A 27,885-nucleotide genomic window follows, 5' to 3' on the forward strand; every position below is an offset into this window, starting at 1 on the left:
TGGAAATGTTGCCAAAGGTTGACATTTCCAATGCTGCCAACAGTTTTATGGCAGAGTTTGTGCCCTAATGTTTTAAAAATAGGTTCACCTTTTACTGGTGTTAATTGAAGCAGATCTCCAAAAACAATAATGTGTTTTCCTGCAAAGAGCTCTTCATAGTCTGCTTTGAGTACGTCTTGTAATCTGAGGTGAATCAAAGCTAACATCAGGTTGGAGACCATGCTCACTTCATCTATTAGTAGCATTTTCATTTGTTTCAATACTCTGCGTAATTCCATTGCAGCTTCTGCAGAAAGTTTGTAATAGTCTAATTTGTTCTGGTGTTCTACTGGTAATAGTAGTAATCAGTGTAATGTAACACCACCTATGTTGTAGGCAGCTAAACCTGTGGGGGCAGTGACAACAGCTGACAGTTTGTTGTTTGTCAATTGTTGAAGGAACTTACTAATGATTTCGATTAGGAATGTTTTGCCAGAACCAGCTTCACCACTGACGTACAGTAGTATAGGTTTATAATTATGGCAGGAACATTCTTTATTTTCATGTTTTACACCATGTGCAATTTGTTTTGTTACTTCTTGAAAAATGCTACTTTGCTCATTGTTTAGTTTTGATTGTAGTATAGTTAAGTCTTCCTTATCTTCATACTGACACATGGTGTTTTCTACTTCTATCATAGCTAATTCTGCCTCATTTGTTATTAGTGGTTCTCCCAGTGGTTCTTGGCTTCCTGTTACAGAAGGTTGACTACTGTCAGGAGTATCCTTATCTAGTTGAGCTTGGAGTTCTTCTTCATGTTGCTGTTCATTGTGCAACATTGTTTTGTACTGTGTAAAGTTTACATCAGTTATAGTGCTTTCATTTGCTTTGAAAGCATCCTCATATGAGTCATAGTTATCTAGTAATTGTTCTTCTTTTCTCCATGGTTTGAAGAGTTGTAGCAGGGACATGTAATATACTTCTTTATGTTGAGGAGTCTTCAATGACAATTTGATATGATTAATTAAATTTGGTTTAGTGAGTTTAACTAAGCTGCCTTCACAGTCTGTCACTCTATATTTACCTTTTTTTTCATCGGGTTTCATATTATTTTTGTATGTGTAGTTTTGGGCTATTTGGTATAGACACATGTTTTCCAAAGTATTACTTCTGTTTGGGTAGTATGTGTCCAATAAATTGTTTTTTAAAATGTCTCGGCTGTTGGGATCATGTTTGGCTATTGTTTCTATATCTTCATATGATTTTAGAACTCTTTTTCTAGATTTAGCTGGACCAAGACTTAGCCATACTATATTTTCAGATTTACCATACAATGAAGTACCAGTTAAACGATCAGCTGCTTCATAAGATCCACATTCTCTATGGGTGAGCATTTTTATGCCCAAGCTGTATAATTTCTGAGATACTGTTTTATCTGATGACAGGTCATTCCAGAGGTCTTGGAGCTCTGTCTTTTCTGCTTTAGTTAAGTATGCTGTGACATATCGTGCAACTGCAGTAGAATTGTCTGCAATGTACTGCACATCTATGTTTGCATTCGATAAGTGGGCAATGATTGCATTATAATCATTGATATATTTTTCTTCTTCTGTTCTTTTTATGTAATATGTATTTTTAGGTGACTTTCCTTTAACAGTATGTCTAACTGAAGACATGAGGTTGTTTACTTGACCTGTATTTGTAACTGGTCTAGGGAAACCAAATCGGCATTTGGTGTAGTATTTGCCTTTGTTTTTGTATTTGCGACAACAATATTTTCCACATTTGTGTCTTTGAAATTGTAAAATTTGTGCACAAAGATCACTATTTGTGGCTTCTAATGGAATTTGACAAGTGACACATTTTTCAATAAACTGTAAAACAGTGGCATCACTGTCTTGATCAAATTTAGGAGCATCTTTAATCCATAAAAGCATGTGGATATGTGGTGCTCCCCTGGCTTGGTATTCTTTTCCCCAAAAGAATTGTTGCACTTCTCCAAGGGGAGGAACAGTTTTATTACAAATAAAATGTAGCATAGCAATGAAGCGATGGTGCAAATATCTTGAAACATTAACAGGATCCAAAGAACAAAGTTCTCCAGGTGTTAGAATATCTATGTTTGTTTTGTTTTTATTTGATATGCGTAGGAAATCATGTAAATCTTCCCATGCATATTCTGCACAAATTAATGTAACAAACCAAGTGGGTGGGCCAAGGTTTCTGATCATACAACGTACATCTCCATGACGTCGAAACCAGTACTCTTTAGTACCACGCATATTTGCTAATAGATTTGTAATATTTGATTGTAAAACCTCATCCTTTTGTTGCACTTTGTCTAATAATTGTGTAGCTGTCATATTTTGAAAGTGTGATCCTGATTTTAATATGTGTGCAACTCCGTAACATTTTGTCTAAATCTGGGATCTTCAGAATACATCCGTAATGAGCGGTATTCTGAAGCTGATATTTGAATAGGTCTATCATCATATCTTCCTCCTTTGCCAGTTGGAAAGAGTAGAGGAAAAGCACGTGCTTCTATACTTTTTTCCCATATACTGATTGGCGATCCTTTTGTTTGACGCATTTGGTAAGTTTCCAGTACATCGTGTACGGTGTCATTACAGTGCAAAGGATGAATTTTATACTGGCCTAAAGTATTTGATATTGTAGCAGGATCTAGTAGCTCAAATTGACCAGCTTCTTGTGTTTCTTGAATTATTTCAGTTGTATCTTTCAAGTTTTCTTCAATATTAATTTCTTTGTAATATTCATTATTCTCTTTAAGATATTGGAAGGCTTGTCTAACTTTATATAAATCTACCAGCTGTTGCCATATTTTTTTGTCTTTTGTAGGTACTCTATTTACTAATATAATTAAAGATTGGTGCATTGGACGTTGCACTCCTAGAGAATGCACATTTTCTTTTAGATTTAATGGTAAATAAACTACTTTTCCACGAATGCCTTTGACCAATTCAGAGGGAGGTAATTTTGCTGTTTTTGGTTGAAGGCGTATTATTGCTTGAAATGGGTGTACTGTTTGAATTATGATGCTCTCATATAAATTAAGTTGTTGTAGAGGTTTTGGTACTGGGTATAATTCCAAATAATTTGTGATAGAACGTGAAGGAGTTTGGTTGTTGTCAAGTTTTGTAGTGCAATAACTGCAAAGTATTAAGGGCTCAGTTATTTCATATTTGTTTTCTGCTAGAAGGTAGAGAGCTAATTCAAACCATTTAAATCTTCATTGTCTTCTATTTTGTATGATAGGTCCACAGTTTTTGTGTTACTTTTATAAAAAATTCCACGGCAACATACACATATATGGTTTGGTACTTCAGCTGATGTACTTTTAAATTTTAGTATTTCTTTTTTGTATGTGTTTAGCAAAAGGTTGCCATGTGTAGAATTGTTGCTTAATTGGTTTAAAGCTATTTCATTCTGTAAATGGCTTTCACTTCCAAAATATTGTTTCTGGATATAGTGAATTTCTTCAAATAGGTCTTTTGCTGTACCATGTAGAAGGATGTTATTTAACTTTGCTAGTGCTAAAGCAGGACTTTTAGCATAGTACAGTTTATAGACTAGATTTCTTATAGTTGAATTATGTGTTGATATCCTTTTGATATCATGGAAAGTGGTTTTACAAGTAGGTCCTGTAATGCAGGCCAATGAATGTCCTTGTAGTCCTGTGTACTTGCGCACTGGACAGGTATCTATATTTTGCAGTAAATTAATTTTGATTTTGTCTTTGCTTTTTACATATTTATTGAGGAATTGGTGTAAAGATTTGAAACATTGTTTGGGAATGTTACACATTGACGTGCATGGCCATTTGTACACTAGACGTTCTGATTCAGTTGAATGGAGGGGTAATTCTAAGTTTTCAGGGCATATTTTTGTAAGGAGTACTTCTTGTTCCATTATGGTATTATTCACTTTTTCATAACCTCGACCACTGCTATTTATGGCAATTGTATTCGTTTGCTTTTGTTTGTACGCTTCTTCATTAAAATATGGTTCTGTGCTCGTAGTGTGATTCCATTCACCTCCGCAGATACTTAAGAAGCTCTTTCTGTTGACATTTCGCTTATTGAGAAGTCTTTTTTGTAATTTAGTTATTAGTTTTGTTAGTGGTTTCATTTTGTTTAACAGTAAAATGAATACATTTCTTTTGAGAAGAATTGCACTGTCCATCAATGCTTCCAAGATTAATTTCCTACGATAGGTTTTAAGCTTTGAACCTGATTTCTCTCCTGTTTTTATAAGATTTTGAAGGACTTTGTGACGGTATATTTTGGCTAAAATACTTTTCTTGGTATGCTTACTTTGCACTATATTAAAATTTGAAGAAGTAGTTTTATCTGTACTGATAGGTGATTTTCTGTTAATTGTTTTTTGGTTTGTTTTACATTTTGATAGAGGAAGCGAAGTTGTTGTACTTTTTGTGTTTCACTAAATGATTGTATTAGCTGTTTTGTTTCAACTTTTTTTACAAATTCTGCTAGAGATGGATGCTTATGTTGGACACCTTTATTTTCATTTGCTCTAATTTTGCGTTGCTTTCTACGGAGTTGTCTTTTGGTAGGCATTCTTTAGGGTCTGTTGAAAAAAATAAAGAAGATATGGGTTGGGGTGTTCTGGAATGTATGTGTGCTGTGTGCATGAGTGTTTGAGTAAGATGATAAAGATGTATGTAATGGTGTGTGATTGTGCATTGGGAACTAAAACTAGTAGGGGTAGTTATTCCTGAATTTATGTGTCACTAAACTGGGGTTCAGATGACAAAAAAAAAGTAAGCTAGTGGTGTGGAAAAGTACAAATAGTAAATGTAATGTATACAATTAAAACAGTTGTTTGTTCTATAATATGAAAATTGTAGTGGTTCAGTTGGCTAATTTGTGTGTCCAAAAATAGAAATTTGTGGGCCATTCTGGTTGTAAATCGCTGTTTACGACATGGAAATTTTTGGACAAAATGGTACAAAATCTCTATTTTAAGAAACCAAAATAGCTGGTATTAATGTTATAGTATATTTGATTAATAATATAAATAATATGGTGATATTTGACTTACTTTTTTTTTTAAATTAACAGGTAACTTCTTAGTTTTTCTTTCTTCTTTGAATTCGGCTGCTTCTTTTCAGGAAACTGGTCTTCACTGCAACTGTGAAAGCTTCAAATTAGTAACTTTGTTTGTATATAGCACTGTTTTTAATTTAGATATTGATTTTTTTAATTGAAATCCTCAGTGCCTTCTGTAAAACTATTAAACTAATTTATTTACATAAGATACATTGCATCGGTTCACTGTATATGATATGTTCTTAATGAACAAATTGTATTGAATGACTAACTGTAGCAAAAATAAAATATCTTTACTATGTCTTGTGAAATTTATAATATATTAGTGAATACCACTATTTCTGTAAGTAAACTGTTCTAGGTAATAGCGCCTCAATGTCATGTCTAATTTAAAGTAGTTAAGTAAATAAATAAATAAAAACAAAAAATATGAAATTGTATAAGTATTTTTATAAAGGTTTAAACATAGATTGTGTTTGCATGCAATTTTGTTTGAATATATGTAGTCTATATATTTCATTTATAAAATGTTAGTTTAACATGATTTGAGTGTGTGTGTTTAAAGAAAGTAAAAAGTATAAAGGTGTATAAGTGGTAGTTGATTTAAGGAAATTGAAAAAAGTACAGTAAATTCATTTAACAGATTTTACAAGGTAAAAGTCTGTTTGAAAATGTGTTCATCTACCATAGCTCTCAAGTCACACGCTTTTGGCGGGTTTCACACGCCTTGTAAAGGGCAGACTCACCCGCCAAGCCTCCTGCATGCCCATTCATTCCAATGGGCGTCTCACCCGCTAAAAACAAAATCGGGTGATTTCACCCGCCTGTAAAACAAAAATGGTTGAGAGCTATGTCATGTACTATACAGAAAATATGCATACCTGAAGTTTGTGTTCATGCATATGGATATGCGTGGAGCTGCAAGTAGAAATCTTGAAGACTTGTACAGTATTTGTGGTAGATGCTGCTTGCCAATGATATGACACTTGTACTCAGAGAGATTCAGAGTACATTTGCAGTGCTGATCTATGATGATGCAGTTAGATGTAGAGGTCTTGAATGTGATTGGTGCATGGTCATGTGATTTTTGAGGTACATCCAATGAGGGAATGGCAGAGAGAGTGTAGTGGAAATGGTAGAAGGGCTGTTCATGTTACGATATGTCCGCGGACATGGCGGTAGTTCCAGGACATCAGGAGTTACATCCGGGGATTTTTGGGTTCAGAAGTCATGCAAATGAGAATAAGCACTGAAAGGGATTGGCCAGGAAAGTTTGGTGGGTGTGTTGTGCCAGGAGAGATTTTTTGAGATACTCTTTTTGCTGAGAGAACAAAAGATAGCTATGGCTGTGTGTTTCAGAAAACAGATTGTTTGGATTTTAGGAGATTTGTGGATACATTGGTTGAAGGTGCATGCAGAAAGCTGTGGTTTAGCTGTAGATCTTGGATTCCCACATGTGGAAGTACACTGGCATGGAGTACGTGGAATGAAGTGGTTGGACTTGCTACCTCTCTGTGCTACTTTGGAGACAGAGCAACATCCAGACATAATTGTAATTCATTGTGGAGGGAAAAGTTTAGGGCATGTGACTGGAATTTTTTTGCAATTTGCTATGAAAGAAGGACTGAGGAAGGTTATGGACATGTTTCCTAATTCGCAAGTGATATTTTCACGGATTGCGCAGGGACAAATGTGGCTTTGTTCTTCTTCATTTGGTCCACAAATGGAAAAAGCAAGGCGCAATGTTAATAAGGCTGTTTGTGGCTTTCTAAGAGATTTTGGCATGTCTTCTTTTCACAATGAAAATATTATGTTTTGTAGTACATACATTTTTCGCAGAGATGGAGTCCATCTTACTTATGCTGGCAATCAGATTTTTCTGAGAAATGTACAAAATGCATTGCGACCTTTTTTGGAATTACAACAACGATTTTGAAGTAGATGTTAAGCATTTACAATTTTTGACTTACAAACACCACCCAAAGGCTCTTTTCAGAGCCACCACTTCTTTCCAGAGAAAATTACAATGTTTGTGATGGAGTAGTAACCCAATTTTTTTAATGTTCGCGAACTGTTCGCGGACTTCTAAAAAATACAAAGAGCCCTGCTTCATTTATTTTCACTTCTATTTTTTAACTGGGAAAGGCGGCTCTGAAAAGAGCCATTTTTTTTTTGATTTTTGTAATTTTGTATTTTTTTTGGTTTTTCAGACACGACACAGTAGGAGAGGAGGGTAAAGGAGGGTAAAGGGGGGGACACCAACCACAGGGATAAGAAAGGGCAAGCTGAGAGAGGAAGATGTAGAGTGGGTTTTATTTGGGTAGTGAGCAGGTCTTCTCGTGCTCTGAGACGATAGTCTCAAAAGCACTCCGAAGTGGCTCCCCCCTGCAGAGTACTGTGTCACAGTACATACATACAACTGTGACCCTCGAAAGGTAAGGGTCATCAGCATTCTGTATGGCCTGTGAGGCAGCTTGAGAAAGACGCTGTCCCACAGAGGTGGTCCTTGTGGTGACAGGATCAGAAACAGAGGATGAAGTAGAGGAAATCAACCTGCTACGTTCTTCGCAAGGTACAACCCTGCGAATACCCCCAGAGTGAAATGACCTCAGGTGTCGCTTCATAGTAGTGGTCCCAAAGCTGTAGTTACCGTGCTTCCCGCGACTGAGTATCATTTTGCACTCATTGCAGGTAACATGGTTCGCACGAGCCTTAGGACCATTCCCATGAATGGTAAATAACCGCCACACCCAAGACTCACGCCTAGTGCGGGTAGTAGGGATTTCCTCTACCTCATTTTCATCATCCTCTTCTGCCTCCTCCGCATCCTCACTCCTGTTCCCCTCTTCAGGCCCTTGGGGAGGTGGTGGTGGTGGAGGGGGTGGTGGTGGTGCTGAAGCAGGTGCAGCACCAAGTGGCAGTTCAGCAGCCAAGGATGCCATGTCGATGATGGTGTAGTCTGCAGGTGGCAGCAAAAATCACTGTGTTCTGAAGAATAGCCAGAAACACAATGGGAATAAGCTCTTGGGCGTGGTCTTTTATAGGGGTGTTTGTGCGCGGTCCTTTGTGTCTTATTTTTTTAAAAAATCAGTTAAAATGTCTGCGGACAGCGTGCCTTTCCGGAATGTCTATAATTAACAAAATGGGGATGTCCTAAGGACACTATACCATTACGTACCATTTGCAAGCAAGCAAAGATGGAACTGTTTTTAGAACACACCCGGTGTCCGGGATGTCCGTAAATGAATAAAATGTGGGTGTTTTAAGGACACTATACCTGTCTGTACCGTTCACAACCAAGATGGAACTGTTCTTAGAACACACCCGGTGTCCTGGATGTCTGTAAATGAACAAAACGGGGATGTCCTAAGGACACTGTACCTGTCGTACCATTCGCAACCAAGATGGAACTGTTCTCAGAACACACCTGGTGTCTCGGGATGTCCGTATCTGAACAAAATGGCAGAATCCTAAGGGCACTATACCTGTCCGTACCGTCCGCAGCCAAGTTGAAACTGTCCTAAGAACACGCGCTGTGTCCGGGATGTCCGTAGTCAAACAAAATGGAGGTGTCCTAAGGACACTATACCTGTCCGTACAGTCTGCAGAACATCTATGCACATGTGCACCACACACGTAAGTCCTGCGAAAATCGTGCATGTCATTAACTGTTCGTCTCACTTGTGTTGCACTTTTAATTTGTTTGAGGACACAAACACTGACCGTAGAATACCCGCGCGCATGCGCACAACTGTTCCCATGCATTTAGTGTGCTGCGGACACCCGTTCCCTTCGCAGACATGTTCCCAATGTCATCATATGACCGCAACCATGCTGAACGTGTGTCCTAATTTGCGGACACTTTCCGGTTCCACAACATTTTTAAAGAACTTTTTTAGAAAATCCAAATTATTGTACAGTAAAAATTCACCATTGCACATGTCGCAGACAATGACCCTGGCTTTCCACATACTTTTTGGAACTTTTTGAACATTTTTGGGTGTTTGATCTGTTCGCGAAGTGCACCCCTCTACTCCTATAAAAGGCCACACACCAGAGTTGATCTTCATTGTACTTCTGGCTATTTCAAATTTACTTTTGCTGCCTTTGCTGCTCTTGCTGAGATTATCTCATCAACCCTGATGGCATCCATGGCTTCTGTTGCTACATCTGCCTCTGCACCAACCCCAAACCCTCCACCACCACCACCTCCCCAAGGGCCTGCAGAGGGGAACAGGCGTGAGGATGTAGAGAACGAGGATGAAGAGGATGAAGAGAATGAGGTCGAGAAACTCCCTACTACCAGCACTCGCCGGGAGTCTTGGGTGTGGCGGTTGTTTACCATTCATGGTAACGTACCAAAAGCATGTGCGAACAAGGACACCTGCAAGCAGTGCAAAATGGTGCTGAGTCATGGGAGACGTGGCTCGTACAGCTTTGGTACGACATCCATGAAGTGACACCTAACGTCGTTCCACAGTGGGGACATTCGCAAATTTGTACCTTGTGATAAACGTAGTAGGTTGAGTTCCTCTACAGCATCCTCCGTTTCTGCTCCTCTCACTACAAGAGACACTCCTGTGGGAGAGCGCATCCCTACAGCTGCTTCACAGGCCATTTGCAATGCTGTTCACCCTTACCTTTCAAGAGTCATAATATTGTGTATGTACTGCAACACAGTACTCTGCAGGGGGGAGAATCTTCGAAGTGCTTTCGAGAGTACGGTTACGGACCACTAAAAGACCTGCAACCTACCTAAGTAAAGCCCAGCCTACATCTTCCTCTCTCCACCTGCCCTTTCATATCGCCGTGGTTGGTGTCCCTTCCTTACCCTCCTTTTCCCTCCTCTCCTAGTGTGTCATTTGTAAAAAAACAAAAATCCAAAAAAAGGCTCTTTTCAGGGCTGCCTTTCACAGTTTAAAAATAAAAGTGGCAAAGCCCTGTTCATTTTTTGGATAACCGCAGACAGTCCTAGGATATATAAAGTGTTACGGTGCTGCCCTAGAAAAACCAATGCACTTTTCTCTGGGAAGAAGTGGTGGCTCTGAAAAGAGCCTTTTGGTGGTGTTTTTGTGTGTTTGAATAACTTGAAATCTACAGCAAAATAGATGACTGTCATTCCAAAAAATTTGAAACGGACATATTGTAAATAAAATATAAAGGCTGCACATAGTCAAATTAATGCATGCATACACTATGTTCAGATATCAAACAAGATACTACAAAAACATGAAAATCAACATCTACATTAACATCAGCGCTATAAACACACAAAATGACTAACTTCTTTCTTTTACAGTTGCGGTGAAGACCACTCTCCTGAAAATCAGCAGCATCTGAACTACAAACAACAAATCCGAAGAAACCTGCTCATTCCACAAAAAAAGAGTAAGTACAATACTACCTTAATATTCTTACTGTTCCCCAAACACACTGTGTGGTTCATTCATGTAATTTGCGCACCAAAAAAACCCAGAGATTTCTGAACCATTCTGCCCACAAATCCCCATTTATTAAACAGGGATTAGCAGGCAGAATGGCACACAAATCCCTGTTTTTTTGGAACACATATAACATATAAAACCCCTAGAATGTTCGTATTACAAAACAAAGAACTGTTTTAATTTTATACCATTAGGTTTACTATTAATGCTTCTCCTCACCACTAGCTCACTTTCTACTCACATCTGAACCACAGTTAACACACAAATAAAAGAATAGCCTTCCCAACTAATTGTATCTGCCCAATGCACAATCACACGCCACCAGATACATCTTTCCCATCAGTCTCAGACACTCATGCACACAGCACAAATACATTGCAGAATGGACCAACCCATACCTTCTTTTTTTTTAAACAGACCCCAAATAATGCCTACCAAAAAGCAGGTCTGTAGAAAGCAACGCAGAAGTAGAGCAAATCAAAATAAAAGTGTCCAAAATAAGCATCCATCTCTACCAGAGTTTGTACAAAAAGTTCAAACAAAAGAGCTAATACAGTCATCTAGTGAAACAAAACAGGCTTCAAGTACAGAAACTTTGCCTCCTCTATCAAAATGTAAAAGAAAACAGAAAATGACTAACAAGAATTTGGCTACCACTACTGCTAAAACTGCTCCTATAAATCTTGATATACTAGCAAGTAATGATATCAAAAAAAGTATTTTAGCAAAAACGTTCCGCCACAGAGTTCTTCAGAATCTTATAAAAACAGGAGACAAATCATCCACAACCCTTCAAACCTACCGTAGAAAATTAATCTTAGAAGCTTTGATAGACAGTGCAATCCTTCTCAAATGAAAGTTATTCATTTTAGTGTTAAACAGAATGAAAGTACTAACAAAACTAACTACTAAATAACAAAAAGAACTTTTCAATAAACGTAATGTCAACAAAAAAAACTTCTTAAATATCTGTGGAGGTGAATGGAGTCACACCACGAGCACAGAACCATATTTTAATGAAGAAGCATACAAACAAATCCAAACAAACACAATTGCCATACATGGCAGTGGGCAAGGTTATGAAAAAATTAATAATATGATAATGGAACAAGAAATACTGCTTACAAAAATATCCCCAGAAAACTCAGAATTACCTCTCTATTCGAATGAACCAGAATGTCCAGTATAAAAATTGCCATGCACGTCAATGTGTAACATTCCCAAAAAGTCTTTCAAATCTTTACGCCAGTTCCTCAATCAGTATGTGAAAGGCAAAGACAAAATCAAAATGAAAGTGCTGCAAAAAATGGATACCTGTCCAGTGCGCAAATACACATGACTACAAGGACATTCATTAGCCTGCATTTCAGGACCTATTTGCAAAAGCACCTTCCATCATGTCAAAATGATATCAACACATCATTCAACTATAAGACATCTAGTCTATAAACTGTACTATGCTAAAAGTCCTGCTTCAGCATTAGCCAATTTAAATAACACTCTTCTACATGGTACACCCAAAGACCTACTCAAAGAAATCGACCATATCGAGAGAAAATATTTTGGAAGTGAAAGCCACTTACATAATGCAATAGCTTTACAACAGACTAGCAACAATTCTGCACATGGGAACCTTCTACTACACGCACACTAAAAAGAAATACTAAAATGTAAAAGTACATCTGCTGAAGTACCAAACCATGTGTGTGTGTGCTGCTGCAGAACCTTTTTATAAAAGTAACACAAAAACTGTAGACATAACATACAAAATAGAAGACATTGAAGATTCCAAATGGTATGAATTAGCTCTCTACCTTATGGCAGAAAACAAATACGAAATAACTGACCCCTTAATACTTTGCAGTTACTGCACTACAAAACTTGACAACAACCAAACTCCTTCACGTGCTATCACAAATAACTTGGAATTATTCCCACTACCAAAAACCCTGAACAACTAAATTTATATGAGTGCATTATAATTCAAACAGAGCACCCATTTCAAGCAATAAAACAGCTTCAACCAATAACAGCAAAATTACCTCCCACTGAATTGGTGAAAGGCATTTGTGGCAAAGTAGTTTAATTACCATTAGATCTGAAAGAAAATGTGCACACTCTGGGAGTGCAACGTCCAATAGCGCAATCTTTAATTGTCTTAGTAAATGGTGTACCAACAAAAGACAAAATAAATTGGCAACAACTCGTAGACTTAAATAAAGTTAGACAAGCCTTGCAATATCTAAAAGATAATAATGAATACTACAAAGAAATAAATATTGAAGAAAACTTCAGGGAAACAACTGAAATAATTCAAGAGTCACCAGAAACTGGTCAATTTCAACTTCTATATCCTGCTACAGTATCCAATATTTTAGACCATTATACAATTCATCCATTACACTCTATAACACCATAGATGATGCACTAGAAACATAACAAATGCGACAAACCAAAGGATCACCAATCAGCATATGGGAAAAAAGTATAGAAGCATGTGTTTTTACTCTACTCTTTCCTACTGGCAAAGGAGGAAGGGAGGATGATAGACCCACTCAGATAACAGCATCAGAATACCGCTTGTTACGAATGTATTATGAAGATCCCAGATTTAGACACAATGTGGAATACATATTCCATCTACTCTTCGAAAGTGAACGAGCATCTCTATGTTGCACTCATATTGAAATGAGGAACCAACTTTCAAAATATTTCAGCTACGCACTTAAAAAGTGCAAGAAAAAGATGAGGATTTACAATCAAGCATTATAAATCGGTTAGCAAACATGCGTGGTATGAAAGAGTACTGGTTCCGATGTGACGGAGATGTACGTTGTATGATAAGAAACCTTGGCCCACCCACTCGGTTTGTTACATTAAGTTGTGCAGAATATGCATGGGAAGGTTTACATGATTTCCTACGCATATCAAACAAATACAAAACAAACATAGATATACTAACACCTGGAGAACTTTGCTCTCTAGATCCTATTAATATTTCAAGATATTTCCAACATTGTTTTATTGCTATGCTACCCTTTATTTGTAAGAAAACTGTTCCTCCTCTTGGAGAAGTGCAACACTTCTTTTGGAGAAAAGAATACCAAGCCAGAGGAGCACCAGATATCCACATGCTTTTATGGATTAAAGATGCTCCTAAATTTGGTCAAGACAGTGATGCCACTGTTTAACAGTTTATCAATAAATAAGTCACTTGTGAAATTCCATCGGAAATAACAAACAGTGATCTTCATGCACAAATTGTACAATTTCAAAGAAACAAATGAGGCAAATATTGTCATCGCAAATACAAAAACAAAGGGAACTACTACACCAAATGCCGCTTTGGTTTCCCTAGACCAGTTACAGAGACAATTGAAGTGAACAAATTCATGTCTTCAGTTAGACATAGTGTTAAAGGTAAATCACCTAAGAACACTTATTGCATAAAAAGAACAGAACAATCAAAATATATCAATGATTACAATGCAATCATTGCCCTCTTATGGAATGCAAACATAGATGTGCTGTACATTGCAGACAATTCCACTGCAGTTTCACAATATGTTACAGCCTACTTAACAAAAGCAGAAAAAACAGAGCTTCAAGACCTCTGGAATGAAATATCATCGGACAAAACACTATCTCAGAAATTGTACAGCTTAGGCATAAAATATTCTTCTCATAGAGAATGTGGCTCCTATGAAGCTGCAGATCGTTTAACCGGTACTGCTTTGTATGGAAAATCTGAAAATATAGTATGGCTAAGTCTTGGTCCTGCTAAATCTAGAAAAAGAGTTCTCAAATCATACAACAACATAGAAACAATAGCCAAAAATGATCCCAACAGCCAAGACATTTTGAAAAACAATATACTAGACAAACACTACCCGAACAGGAGTACCACTTTGGAAACCATATGTCTATACCACAAAGCCCAAAACTATACATACAAAAATAATATAAAACCTGATGAAAAAAAGGTAGATATAGAGTTTGTGAGGGCAGCTTAGTGAAACTTACCAAACAAATCTTAATTAATCATATCAAATTGTCATTAAAACCTCCTCAACATAAAGAACTATATTACATGCCCCTGCTACAACTTTTTAAACCATGGAGAAAAGAAGAAGAGATACTAGAAAACTATGACTCCTATGAAGAAGCTTTGAAAGCAAATAAAAGCAATATCACCGATATAAACTTTAGTAAGTACAAAACAATGTTGCACAATGAACAGCAACACGAAGAGGAACTCCTGGCCCAACTAGATGAGGACACTCCTGACAGTAGTCAACCTTCTGTAACAGGAAGTCAAGAACCACTGGGACAGCCACTAATAGCAAATGAGGCAGAATTAGCTATGACAGAAGTAGAGAACACCATGTGTCACTATGAAGAAGATACAGAAGTTTTAACTGTGCTACAATCAAAACTGAACAAAGAGCAGCGTACCATTTTTCAAGAAGTAACAAAAGAAATTGCACATGGTGTACAACATGAAAATAAAGAATGTACCTTTCAAAATTACAAAGCTATATTACTTTACGTCAGTGGTGAAGCTGGTTCAGGCAAAACATTCTTAATCAAAATCATCAGCAAGTTCCTTCAACAATTGACAAACAACAAACTGTCAGCCGTTGTAACTGCCCCCACAGTTTTAGCTGCCTACAACATGGGAGTGTGACTTTACACTGATTACTACTCCTTCCAGTAGAGCACCACAACAAATTAGAATATAACAAACTTTCTACAGAAGCTGCAATGGAACTATGCAGAGTGTTAAAACAAATGAAAATGCTACTAATAGATGAAATGAGCATGGTATCCAACCTAATGTTAGCTTTGATTCACCTCAGACTACGAAGAGCTCTCAAACACATTAATGTTTTCGGAGATCTTCTTCAGTTGACAGCAGTGAAAGGTGAACCTTGGGACACAAACTCTGCCGTAAAACTGTTGGCAGCATAGGAAATGTCAACCTTTGGCAACATTTCCAATACAGAGAATTAACAGAAAACATGCGCCAATCTGCAGACCTCACTTACGCCAACATTTTAAAAAGTATTAGAGTTGGTGTATTATCTCAAGAAGTTCAAGCAATATTAAAAACCCGGCACATCCATGCACTTTATGGCCATAAATCATGTGCTACTGATGTCATGGAACAATTAGCACACAGAAATGTCAATTGTATGTCCTTAATGCTAACTCTTGCAAGCTGTTCCAAATTCAATGAAACAATGTTGAAAAATTAAATGCAACCAATAATTGAAATTTCCGCAACAGACAAACTGGACGTACATGGCATGACCCTACCCATGTGTCATAACAAGACTAAATACCTTAGAAAATTCTATCTCCAACACAGGTGTTTTGGAAAAAATATAAAAATTATCCTTAAGCTGTGGAGTAATGCTTAAACGTAACCTTGGCGTGGATCAAGGACTAGTTAATGGAGCACTGGGTGCAGTTGTTGGCTTTCAAACATACCCACGTGACAACAACATTCAGTTTGTCAATATTCTCTTAGACAAACTTTCAGAAGTAAAAAGGATAGGGCGCTCAACAGCTCGATTCCTTCTGTTCAAAGACATATATGTACGCAGAGAACAATTTTCTCTAACTCTAGCATATGCAGTCACCATTCACAAATCACACGGTCTTACCCTAGACAAAGCATTGATAGATATTGGGAACACAGTCTTTAAAGAAGGCATGAGCTATGTAGCACTATCACACTTATGTACACTTGACGGTCTATTTCTAATCAACTTTGATGAAAGTAAAGTAAACGCTGATATTCCTTGCATTTTAGAATACAATAGAATACGTTCCCTATACACCCTCCATCTAAAAACATATTGGGGTCATTATCACCTGGGTGCTAAGGGATACCGGGCACCGGTAAGGAGACCGGTGCTGGTAATCCCGTACCGCCCTATTCCAAGGTCCCTTGCGGGGACCGTAAGGAACGTGTGGTTTGACCACACGTCCCTTACGGGTCCCGCTCAGGGACCAGGGCGCTAATAACGGGCTTCCAAGTCGTGAGCCCGTTATTAGCGCCCTTCCCATTCCCATTGAGCCCTAAAGGGAATGGGGAATGATTTGTTCAATGGGGACTTACCGGTCCCGCCAGGGTCAGACTACACTGGTAAGTCCCCATTGAACGAGACCGGACACAGGCACGGTATGGGAGGCAGCCATGGAGCTGTTAGCTCCATGGGTACCACCCATCTCGTAATGAGGCCGATCCTGTTCTACAAAAAGGAAAACATTGTAAAAGAAAACTAATTCAAACAGAAATGCAACAGGATCTCACTGCAAATCCTTCAAAGAGAGTAAAAGAAGCTAATACTTCATCAATTACCACAACCAAAGAAAAACCTATTACTCAAAGTAATTCAGGGACTTCTTCAAAGAAGCACCACACACCCCGGAAAAATGACTCGTACACAGAACTATCTGGTCCATTCAAATGTTCAAATGTAACTGGTGTAAGTTGCTACGCAAATGTAGCAATGAATATTCTATTTCAATTGCCACCAATTGTTGACAACATTTACTTACACAGTACAGACCAATTATGTTTGCAAATGTTAGTCCTTCATAGAAACGCAACAAACAATCCTGACAACACTTATAGTGTTCATGGAATAAGACAAGAATTGGACTACTGTGCTGGAATGGTGAAATTCACTATAAACTCACAAGAAGATCCACAAGAATTTCTAATGTACTTACTACAAGTACTGGAAAACAAAAACATACCTATGAATTAAATCTTCCAGATTTCATACATGTGGAAACATAAATGCACTCTCTGCAGAAATGTGGCACTGGAACAAATCCCTAATGAGCGCTTCGTGTATCTATCCATACCTAATTGTGAATCCGTTCCATTTCAGCAACTTGTACAAAATGCAGACCATGGTAGATTATGTACTACCTGCAATTCAGATAATCGCTCCACTTTACTAATACAAACACATAGTAAATACGTAATATTAATGCTTCTATGTTACAATGCAGATGGTACCAAAAACAACTGTAAACTGTCTGGATTCACACATGCTCAAGTATCACTTGGTAAGAAAACCTTCACAACAATAATTATAATCTACCACGCAGGAGTCACAACCAATGCAGGTCACTACACTGCATATATAAAAAAGAAATGTGGATGGTTCGAATGTAATAATAGTACCATTACTGTAAAGCAGAGATTACCAGCAAATCTTACAAACGCTTATTTAATCTTCTTAAAACCAAAATTTAATAACTAATTTGTACTTAAACATTAACAAAACTTCAATTAAAAAAACTATTACCAGTTAGAATACGCCAACAGGTATCTAACTGCCCAAGATTTTGCAACAACCAAACAGATAAATAAATACCACAAAATTATAACAAAATAATTAGTTAGAATACACCAACAGGTATCTAACTGCTCCAAAAATCTACAACAAGCCAACAGATAGAACATTAGCCAGAAACAACAAGTGAACAGTGCGGCCTTGCACCCAAGACTCTAGGCCCTGGCCACAATCACCGCAGCATATGACACCATAGATCACACCCATAGAATCAGACATTTTAACTGTGTATATATGGGCCCACCCATATCACACTTTTTACAAAGTTTAGTGAGGATTCATCCAGGGAGAGCAAAGTTATAAGCCTTCCATGGTGTCTTATAACTTTGGTGCATATGACTTTGGTCTTCTATACTGCTGCATAACAGAACCATTGAAGCAAACATCTAACCGTGCACCACAATAAAAAAAGTTGACTTCCATTGATATGTTATACTGCAGTGCTTGTTACCAAACTCTACAATCTTAGTGACATGATGTAGCCAACACTTCACATACAAACTATACAAATCAAACAGTACACAAACTGTAGATTTGCAAATATGTGATAGATATTTGAATTTATGGGTGTCATCTATGGGTGTGATATGCTGCGGTGGTTGTGGCCAGGGCCTAGAGTCTTGGGTGTATGGCCTACGGCCTACGGCCTGCGGCCATGCACCCAAGACTCTAGGTCCTAGCCACAACCACCGCAGCATATCACACCCATAGAATCAAACATTTTAACTGTGCCATATGGGCAATTTTTATGTCCGTGTTCAATTTTTGGAGACCTACTTTTTGATTGTTTTAAAAAAAACTACTGGATGTATTTTCACCAAATTTACAAAAGCACACTTTCGGGACCAAGCCACTGCTCCTGCCGTAAAACTGGTGAAAATCTGTCCAACGGTTTGGGCTGTAGGCATGTGCAAAGTTTTTTCCCCATTCAGTCTAAGGGAAAAAAATAAATTTTGGGAACCCCCCCTATAACTTTGCCCCCTGGACCAAACCTCACCAAATATTCTGAGTGGACCATATACTTTTTTTTGCAAAGTTTGGTGACGATTCGTCCAGGGAGAGCAAAGTTATAAACCGCCCAAAAAGTGCTCTTCCTATCGGATTAGCAAGTTAACCAAAACTACACAGCCACTACCATGGCTGTGTAATATATATTCGAACAAACAGCTCCCACACAAAATGCTGTTTATTTATAATGTAACAAAAACCTCTGTAGTGAGTCAAAAATAACGGGGCACTCAACACAACTTACATTAGCACCAATCTTTATTTAGATAAAATCACATCGTAGATAAAAGAGAACCTAAATCAGCATGGACTTACATATGCAGCTTTGAAACTCTCCACTTCATGCCACACGTTCCACCCTTTAGCAGGGACTTCCTGAGCCTAATTATTACAATCTCTGTTTCTTCCTCTATTTCTAAACTTTCAGGAAGATGTTCCTATACACAGTCATGTGACTACCCTTCACGGGTTAATTTAACTTGTTACTATAATGGCGGCCATCTTGGACCTGTTTCAGCTTTTATAGCTTGATATGCCCATTATATATAGTGAAGATCTCATAGCCTGAGAAATATACATATATCAATGCCTTTACATCTTCCCTATTCATCTTCATTTGTATTGTATGTAATAATACTCTAATTTATGGCTTGAACACCTAGTGGCTGTATATTTGTAAACTCACAATACCATCACAGTATAATCCTTCGTGGTCTGAATTCCTAACTAGCAATTCTATGGAGGCCAATCTCATATGCAACAGCACAATTATTCATTGAAAGTAGACGGTGCGTATATTATCCATCAAAAAATGCCCAATAGTGCATATTTACAAGATAATAGTCGTGCAAAGATCCTGCCCAAGTGGGTGATAGCCTACTTAATATTCTATTTACCATCAACCACAATGAATTAAAGTGCATCCATGCATAGTAAAAAAACAACTTTTACACATGTTAGACATTAAAAACAATATATACATTTTTCTCGACAGATCAATTTTTATTTGTTGACATCATAAATGTAGCGCGATTTCATACAAACATCCCCTAATATCATAAGATCTACTAAACGTCAACCTCATTAGCATTCTATGATTTTTAAGTAAGTGCTTGTCATTATATAGAATGTATTTCTATATTTACCTCGCAAGAAAGTGACTAAGTGCCAGTCATTCAAATTCAAAATTGACTACACATCTTCCACCTCTACACTTAATAGGCATTTCTATACTTCAAAGTATAAAACATGCTTTCAGGCATCTTGTGGTGGGAAGAGGAGCGGGCGAGGGTGGGGGAGTGAAAAATGGTTCATATGATGTATTTGTTTAGGTGGAAGAAGACGGTGGTAAACGAGCTGTGTCTGCGAATATTGCAGCAGTTCGGGGGTAGCTCCGCATGCAAGCCGCTTCTGTGGTGACTGCAGGCAGGCTTAATTAGGGAAAGGTTATTGATTGCAGATGATATGAGGATGTTTGTATAGGGTGTATTATGCTGTGTTTTTGTGTAGTACGCCCCGAGACTCTAGGGTGCATGGCCAGAGGCCATGCACCCAAGAGTCTGTGCACTGCTTGCAAGTATTGCAATCAAATGTGTACAGAAGTGGAGAGGACTTCAGGCGGCTGACTTATTGGACGCAAGAGTAATGCAATAATGTGTGTACTGAAGTGGGTAGGACCGCAAGTGGCTGTGTTATGCTTGTGGGTTGTGGTAACTGGGCATTTGTTTGCATGCAAAGATTGTGATAGTGGTATATGGATTTGACAAATTAGTCACAGAGTGCAGTTTTATTGAACCGATCGTTTGGGCAAGTCGTTATAACCATACATTGATCGATTGTAAACTTTTTTCCTATGCATTTTACATTAATTTTCCTCACTTTTACAGATGCAAAAAGAGCATGTTGGGCGCAGCCATCTTGTGCTAATTATATAAATGGATTGATTGCCATAAGTTTAAGTGAGGGCGCAGCAATATATCAAAACAGCTGCCCCCGAAGCTGACATCAGTTGTGCCAACGATCTGCTCCAGCTATTTTCATTACATCATTACATTCATGGCCAGTGTAGCCCAACGTGCCACGTCATCACCCACGCCCGCGCAAACAGGAATATAAACACAAGATAAAACAGACCTGCTCACACAGCGTACTTTCTCTGTCTTGCTATAAATAGTAGTTGTAAGTGCATATTTCAATAATGCATCAACAATAGAGTGCAATGTTACAAGTGCTTTTATTTTTTAAGGAATGTTCACAAGAAATTGTAAGCTTCATGAAACGAAAATGTGTTTAATTTTGGGAGTAACATGAAGCTGACAATGTTTTTTGTCCTTTGTGTCCCTGTCTTGCCATATTGCATGTGGGAGAACAGGCGTCATCTTTGAATTTTAAAAGGTGAATGTTCTTGTTTATTTGGCTTCTTACATTATAAATGCTGATCTGTTGCTTCTTATTGCCGGAAATGAAAATGGACATTTAGGGCCATATCGATTGTCCCAGATAACGGTGATAGAAAAAACACTGCTTATGGTAATCCTGCACTGTTGGTTCCAGAATCCGTCTGTTTGCACTTGGAAGCAGTGACATGGACAGTACGGTAGAAAGTATCTGCAAACGAAACCCAATAACACGACATTTAAGTAGCTGTTCTTTATTTTATTATAATTATTTAGTGTATAACTGATAATTGTTTGAAATCTAATCGTAAGCACAATATAGCAATCTTTAACACAGAAATGAAAACAAAGTGTATTATTTGAGACCATGAGTTGCGTAGAATTTAAGCGCTGTCAACTAGGCGTAGCGCCGAATGGGATGGAGAACCACCTGGAGCAAACGAGGAACAAACATAAGAATCATTCAGCTTGAACCATGGAGAGATGTCATTGTTACAAAGCGTGCAAGATTACTGTTGGGAAACCATGCACAGTGCACACAGAGAACATGTACGGCCACTGTCCATTAATAATTATGCATACATAACCTTATCCTACTCATTTTTAATCCCAATAAAAATGGTATGTAAACTTTAACTTACATAATTTATGCAAATTCCATGATTAGATTGTTTCCACAGGAAATTCCTCTGTACGACATATCACTTCATATTAGACTAACTTGCGGGTACATGGCTGCTCTGAAATAGTTAAAGTTATCTTTTCTTTTTTTTTATTGCGCACAATGTATGTCCTTCGAGCAATTGATGCGTAGTGTTGAAGGCTAAATTACAATAAGCATTTGTACTGTTCAAGGGCAGACAAGTTAAGTTTCGATTTCCGGAAAGAATGCCAGAAAATAATGAACGCATATTATTGTGTATTTCATAATGTAAGCAGTGTAATAAAATAGATCTTAGCATTAGGTACATGGGGAGATGATCCTTCCTTGCACACGGTGCAAGGAATAGACAGATGAGCAAAAAACAATTGTAGAATTACGCCCCCTATATAATAGTGTTATGTACAGTGTCCTTCGAATAAATGGTCCATGTTTGGACACTGTGTGTGACAGAATGTGTGTTACATGGCTGAGCATATGTGGGTGGCAGGGCTATGTTAAACACTTTTGGGTCCCTTGGCATGGACATTTTTGGGGCCCCCCTTCACCAAACCAAAGTAATTATTTTAAATGTATTAAAAGATTTTAAGTTGTATATGGTTTTCAAATTGTCTTTCTATTAGTTATTAAAAGCGTAAAGTAGAAGTTTAAAACTTTAAAGAGTAGATCAGACTTTAAAATATGCTTGCTCGAGTGCTGTATCATGTGGTGCCGTCCATTTTGTCTTCTACCCTTTCCAGTTGATTAGCCTACATAAGAAGAACGATCAAGTAATAGCTAAACGATGCCACTGCTATGCAAGGAGGCTAATCTTACAGAACACAGTACAGTTATGTGCCACATATGGATGCATTGTGTGTTTGGATTATGGGCACTGGGCATATTATACAGTAGTTTACTGTATTACAATGTATTGGCTGTGGGCAGGTTTAGATCCTTGGGTGCAGAGGACATTCATCAAAGAGTTTGTCCATTGGCTGAATGTACTGCAATACTATGTGAAAAGAAATGGATAGGGCTTAGGTGGCTATGCCATTTTTGTGGTTTGTGGTAAGTGGGTAGATTTTTGCATGCTTGACTGTATTATGCTGTGGTAGTTTTGGCCAGGGTGTCGAATATTGAGTGCATGGCTGGAGGCCGTAGACTGTAGGGTATGCACTCAAGAGTTTAAGCCATGGATGGGTAGAAGCACCACTGTATAATATACTTATGCATTCAACATTGTGATACTAGTATGTGGATTGCAGAAAAATGTGTACAGATTGCAATTTGGAGAGTATAAAGAAGTATGACACCAATCATTGTATACTTACTGTTTGTATTGTTGAGGGCCTATTCAATTTTTGTCCATGGTATGTGGAAATGAAGGACTAATTATTGTTTCATTCTCTGTGATAAAAGAAAACATAACATGTTAGGGTAGGTACTTTGTTATTTTGTAGTTCATTGTATTGTAGGCATTTATATACTTTGTGGACCCTCATAATTAGTACTTCATAAGTACCATTCTTTAGACAAGTGTACTGTGCAATATGTGCATTTCCTGTGTTTCTTCGCATAATCATTCGGTCTGTAGGATTAAAAAAACCTTTTTACATTAATTTGGTGTTATATTGCAGAGTCTGTTGTAGTGATGTGTGCACTAGTTACAGCAATGTTTGAGGTGCACTGTTGCAGTAGGAGGAATTGAAATGGTGAATTAATTGTCTTTTGGAAGTGGTGGTACTATGGTTGCAGTTAGATGCCAGTTGGCATATTCTAACTGTTCATCTGTTTCCTATTTCTTTATCAGTTTGGTTGTTGCTGATATTTTGTAAGTATTTTGCCAATGCACTGTGATATTGAATAATTGTGGTGGGAGTTTATACCTGTTGGCGTATTCTAACTGTTGATAGTTTGGAAATTGTTGAGGGTATGTTTGTAGCACTGTGGTTTCTGAAGGTTGAGATGGGCAGTTTCAATGCTTCAAATAATATTGAAGTATTACGGTTGCAGTTAGATACCATTTGGCATATTCTAACTGTGTACATTTTCTCATTGTTGCAGGGTATATTTAGAAGCTGTGCCCTCTTGTTTGTACATTTACATTCTTCAATATTGTGAAGTGCTGTTGTAGCACTATGGGTGTACTTAATAATATTTGCATATGTCTTGCATTTGTATGGGAATTGTTAGACAGTTGTTGCCTTAATGTAGTAGTTTGTGGTTATAGAAGTTACTGAGGACAGTTTTAAACCCTCATACTAAGTAATGTTTTTGTAAGTACCATGTAGGAAACAATATTAGTGTGTCTTTTCTATACTTATTATTTTTGTGACTGTAATCATTGAGTCATTGGGAAAAAAATGTATAGCAGGCAAACTGATGTATTTGTTGGATAGTTGCTGTATGCTAAGTTGCAATTATATATGTACTGGTGGGTGTTGGGGAGTAGGTTATTTTAATTTTGTACATCAGTGAGTACATTTTGGTTTCAATAATATTAAGTAGGCATTTGCAAGATTTGCTGGTAATCTCTGCTTTACAGAAATGTTAGTAGCATTGCATTGAAACCATGCACATTTTTATATATGCCCTATAGTGACCTGCACTGGTTGTGGCACTTGTGTGGTAGATTATGGCTACTGTTGTGAAGGTTTTCTTGCCAAGTGATACTTGTCCATGTGTGAAGCTAGTGAGCTTGTAGTTGTTTTTGGTTCCATCTGCATTATATCTTAAAAGCATTAGTATTACGCATTGGCGATTTGTAAAGTGGAATGATTATCGGAATTGCAAGTCGTAAACAATATGCTATGGCTTGAATTTTGAACGACTTGCTTAATGGAATGAATTCAGAGTTAGGTATAGATACTTAGACAAAGCACTCGATAGGGACTTGTTCCTGCATCACATAGTGCAGAGAGTGCATATATGTTTCCACATTTATGAAATCTGTAGGATTTCATTTATAGGTATATTTTTGCTTTCCAGTACTTGTAGTAAGTACATTAGACTTTCCTGTGTATCTTCTTGTGTGTTTATAGTGAATTTCACCATTCCAGCACAGTAGTCCAATTCCTGCCTTAATCCTGAGACACTGTGCGTGTTCTCAGGATTGTTTGTTGCATTTCTGTGAAGGAGTAGCATCTGTAAACACAACTGGGCTGAGCAGTTTAAATAATAGTTTTTAAGATTTGGTGGCAATTGGAATAGAACATTGATTACTACATTTGCATAGCAATTTACACCAGTTGGAATGGGAAAATGTGAATGGGCCAGATAGTTATGTGTCTCAGTCATTTGATGAAGTTCCATGTGGTTTGTTCAAAAAAAGTAGTTATTTTTTTTGTGTGCAGTTGGGTATGTATTTTCCTTTTCAGTTCATTTTTCTGTGGTTTTGGCAGTTGATGAAGTATGAGCTGATTTTCATTTCTTTGGTGTTACTGTTGGGAGATCATGTATACGTTCTGATTGCATTACTTTTCTTTTACAAAGTTTGTTTTTTTGAGGAACAGGGTACATTTTGAGATGGGCGTGTAGAGTGCACATAGTCTATTGTACTCTATGATGCAAGGAATGTCAGCATTCACTTTACTTGCATCAAAATTTACTAGAAATAGTTCTTCAAGTGTACATTTGCATGACAGTGCTACGTAACTCATGCCTTCTTTAAAGACTGTACTGCCAATAGCAATCAATGCTTGATCTAAGGTTAGACCTTGCAATTTCTGAATAGTGATTGCATATGCTAGCGACAGAATAAACTGTTCTCTGCGTACATACATGTATTTGAAAGGAAGGAATCGGGCTGTTGAGCATCCTATCCGTTTAACTTCTAAAAGTTTGTCAAAGTGGATTTTGACAAACTGAATGCTGTTGTCACGTGGGTCTGCCTGGAAGCCAACAGCTGTACCAAGTGCTCCATTAACTAAAACTTGGCCCATGTCAAGGGTACACTTTAGCATTACTCTACAGTTTAAACCCAATGTTAACATATTTTCGCCAAACCAGCTGTGTTAGAGATAGAGATTTCTAAGGTATTTAGTTGTGCTATGGCTTGTTGACACATAGGTGGTCATTACGACTTCAGAGGTAGCCATGGTGCTATTAGCTATTATCAGCATGGCTGCCTCCAAAGTCGTGTAAGGGTCCGGGTAGTCAGAATGGGTACTTACCGAGTCATTCCAACCTTCGAGGACCCGGTAAGTCCCCATTCTGAAAACCATTCCCCATTCCCATTCGAGCCCCCATAGGGCTCAATGGGAATGGGGAAGGAGCTAATAACGGGCCCACAAATAGCAGGCCCGTTATTAGCTCCCTGGTCCCTTAAACGCTCCCGCTAAGGGTTGCTGGTAAAACCAGCCAGCCTTAGTGGGACCCGCTAAGGGACCTCGGAATGCGGCGGTAGGGGGTTAACGGCACTGTCATCCTTACCGGTGCTGTTAACCCCTTACCGCCGGCCTTGTAATGAGGCCCATAGTCATTGTCATACTGTGTACATCCAGTTTGTTTGTGGAGTAAATTTGCACTAATGGTTGCATTTCTTTTTTCAGAATTGTTTCATTGAATTGTGCACAGCTTGCTAGAGTTGGCATTACGGACATACAGTTGGCATTCTTGTGTGCTATTTGTTCCATGACATCAGCACCACATGTGTTATGCCCGTATAGCTCATGGATGCATCTGGTATTTAGGATGGACTGAGCTTCCTTAGATAGTATACCAATGCAAATGCTTTTTAAAATATTGGCGTAGGTGAGGTCTGCAGACTGATGCATGTTTTTACTTAGTTCTCGGTATTGGAAATGTTGCCAGAGATTTACATTCCCTATGCTTCCAAGAGTTTTACGGCATAGTTTATGTCCTAAGTTTTTAAAAATAGGTTCACCTTTCACTGGTGTTAATTGAAGGAGATATCCGAAAACAATAACATGTTTTCCTCCAAAGAGTTCTTTATAGTCTGTTTTGAGGACCTCTTGCAATCTGAGTTTCAGGATACGGCAGTTAGCACGCCGAGGCCACAAGACCGATGTTGCCGTATCTTGTGCTCCCCTGGGCAATCGCAGTAACATAACTAAACAGCTGGGAGCTTATCGGCAAAAGTATAAGCAAAACGCACCCATTCAGGCTCCTCCCTACAACGGCTCATTGTTCCGGGTGAGATGGGGGTTGCATTCGAAACACTGGCGTGTGACCCATTTTCGGGCACGTGATTCGTTGCGGTCGCGATCACGTGTACCCCGCTCTTCCGGTGTTGTGAAATAAAGTCTGCCGGCTTTTGATCCTGTTTTCATAACTGACAGTAGCATGTTTGGAGTTTGGATTCTTGTTTTTTTTACCCTTTCCTGTCCCCAGACCTGGACCTTGGTTAGCCCTTTGGATTTAACTACCTTGTTGTTTATGACCATGCACCACTCTCGACCTGCTCCTGGATTGGGTCTGCCTTCGTTTGCTCGCATCTACATTAACCTGAACTTGGATTAGCTTTGTTTTCCCTACGGATATTGAACCTTGTTTTTGTATTTGTAACTCAAGAAAGATTAACCAGGTGTCCTTGTGTCGTCGGGTAAATGGATTACAGTGCTTGGACTAGAAACTTCCTTGTTTGTGCTGGTGGACTCTAGACGTCCTTGTGTCAGTGTTATAGGGTCTTTCTTCATACTTCCTGAACTTGGGCCTTCAGACATCTGACATCTGTCATTTGTTTCCAAGGAAGAACTTCTCCGGATGTGATTGAACTGTATTCTGGTCTTGATGGTAGGACACCTCTTTCCTTTGTTCAATTAATGTCAGTCCTGTAACTCTTGTCCTTATACATTCTTGATCTGAAAAGTACTGTGTTCTGTCCTCAGAGTTTCTGCAACACTTCCCTGTGGTTGAGAGTCATAGTACTCCATAGCTTCAATCAAAAGGGGCTGGCAATACATATCTCAAGTCAGTCTGGTTTGG

The sequence above is a fragment of the Ambystoma mexicanum genome, chromosome 4q, assembly GCF_040938575.1.
Source record: "Ambystoma mexicanum isolate Mex_15411 chromosome 4q, UKY_AmexF1_1, whole genome shotgun sequence".
Taxonomy (NCBI): Eukaryota; Metazoa; Chordata; class Amphibia; order Caudata; family Ambystomatidae; genus Ambystoma; species Ambystoma mexicanum.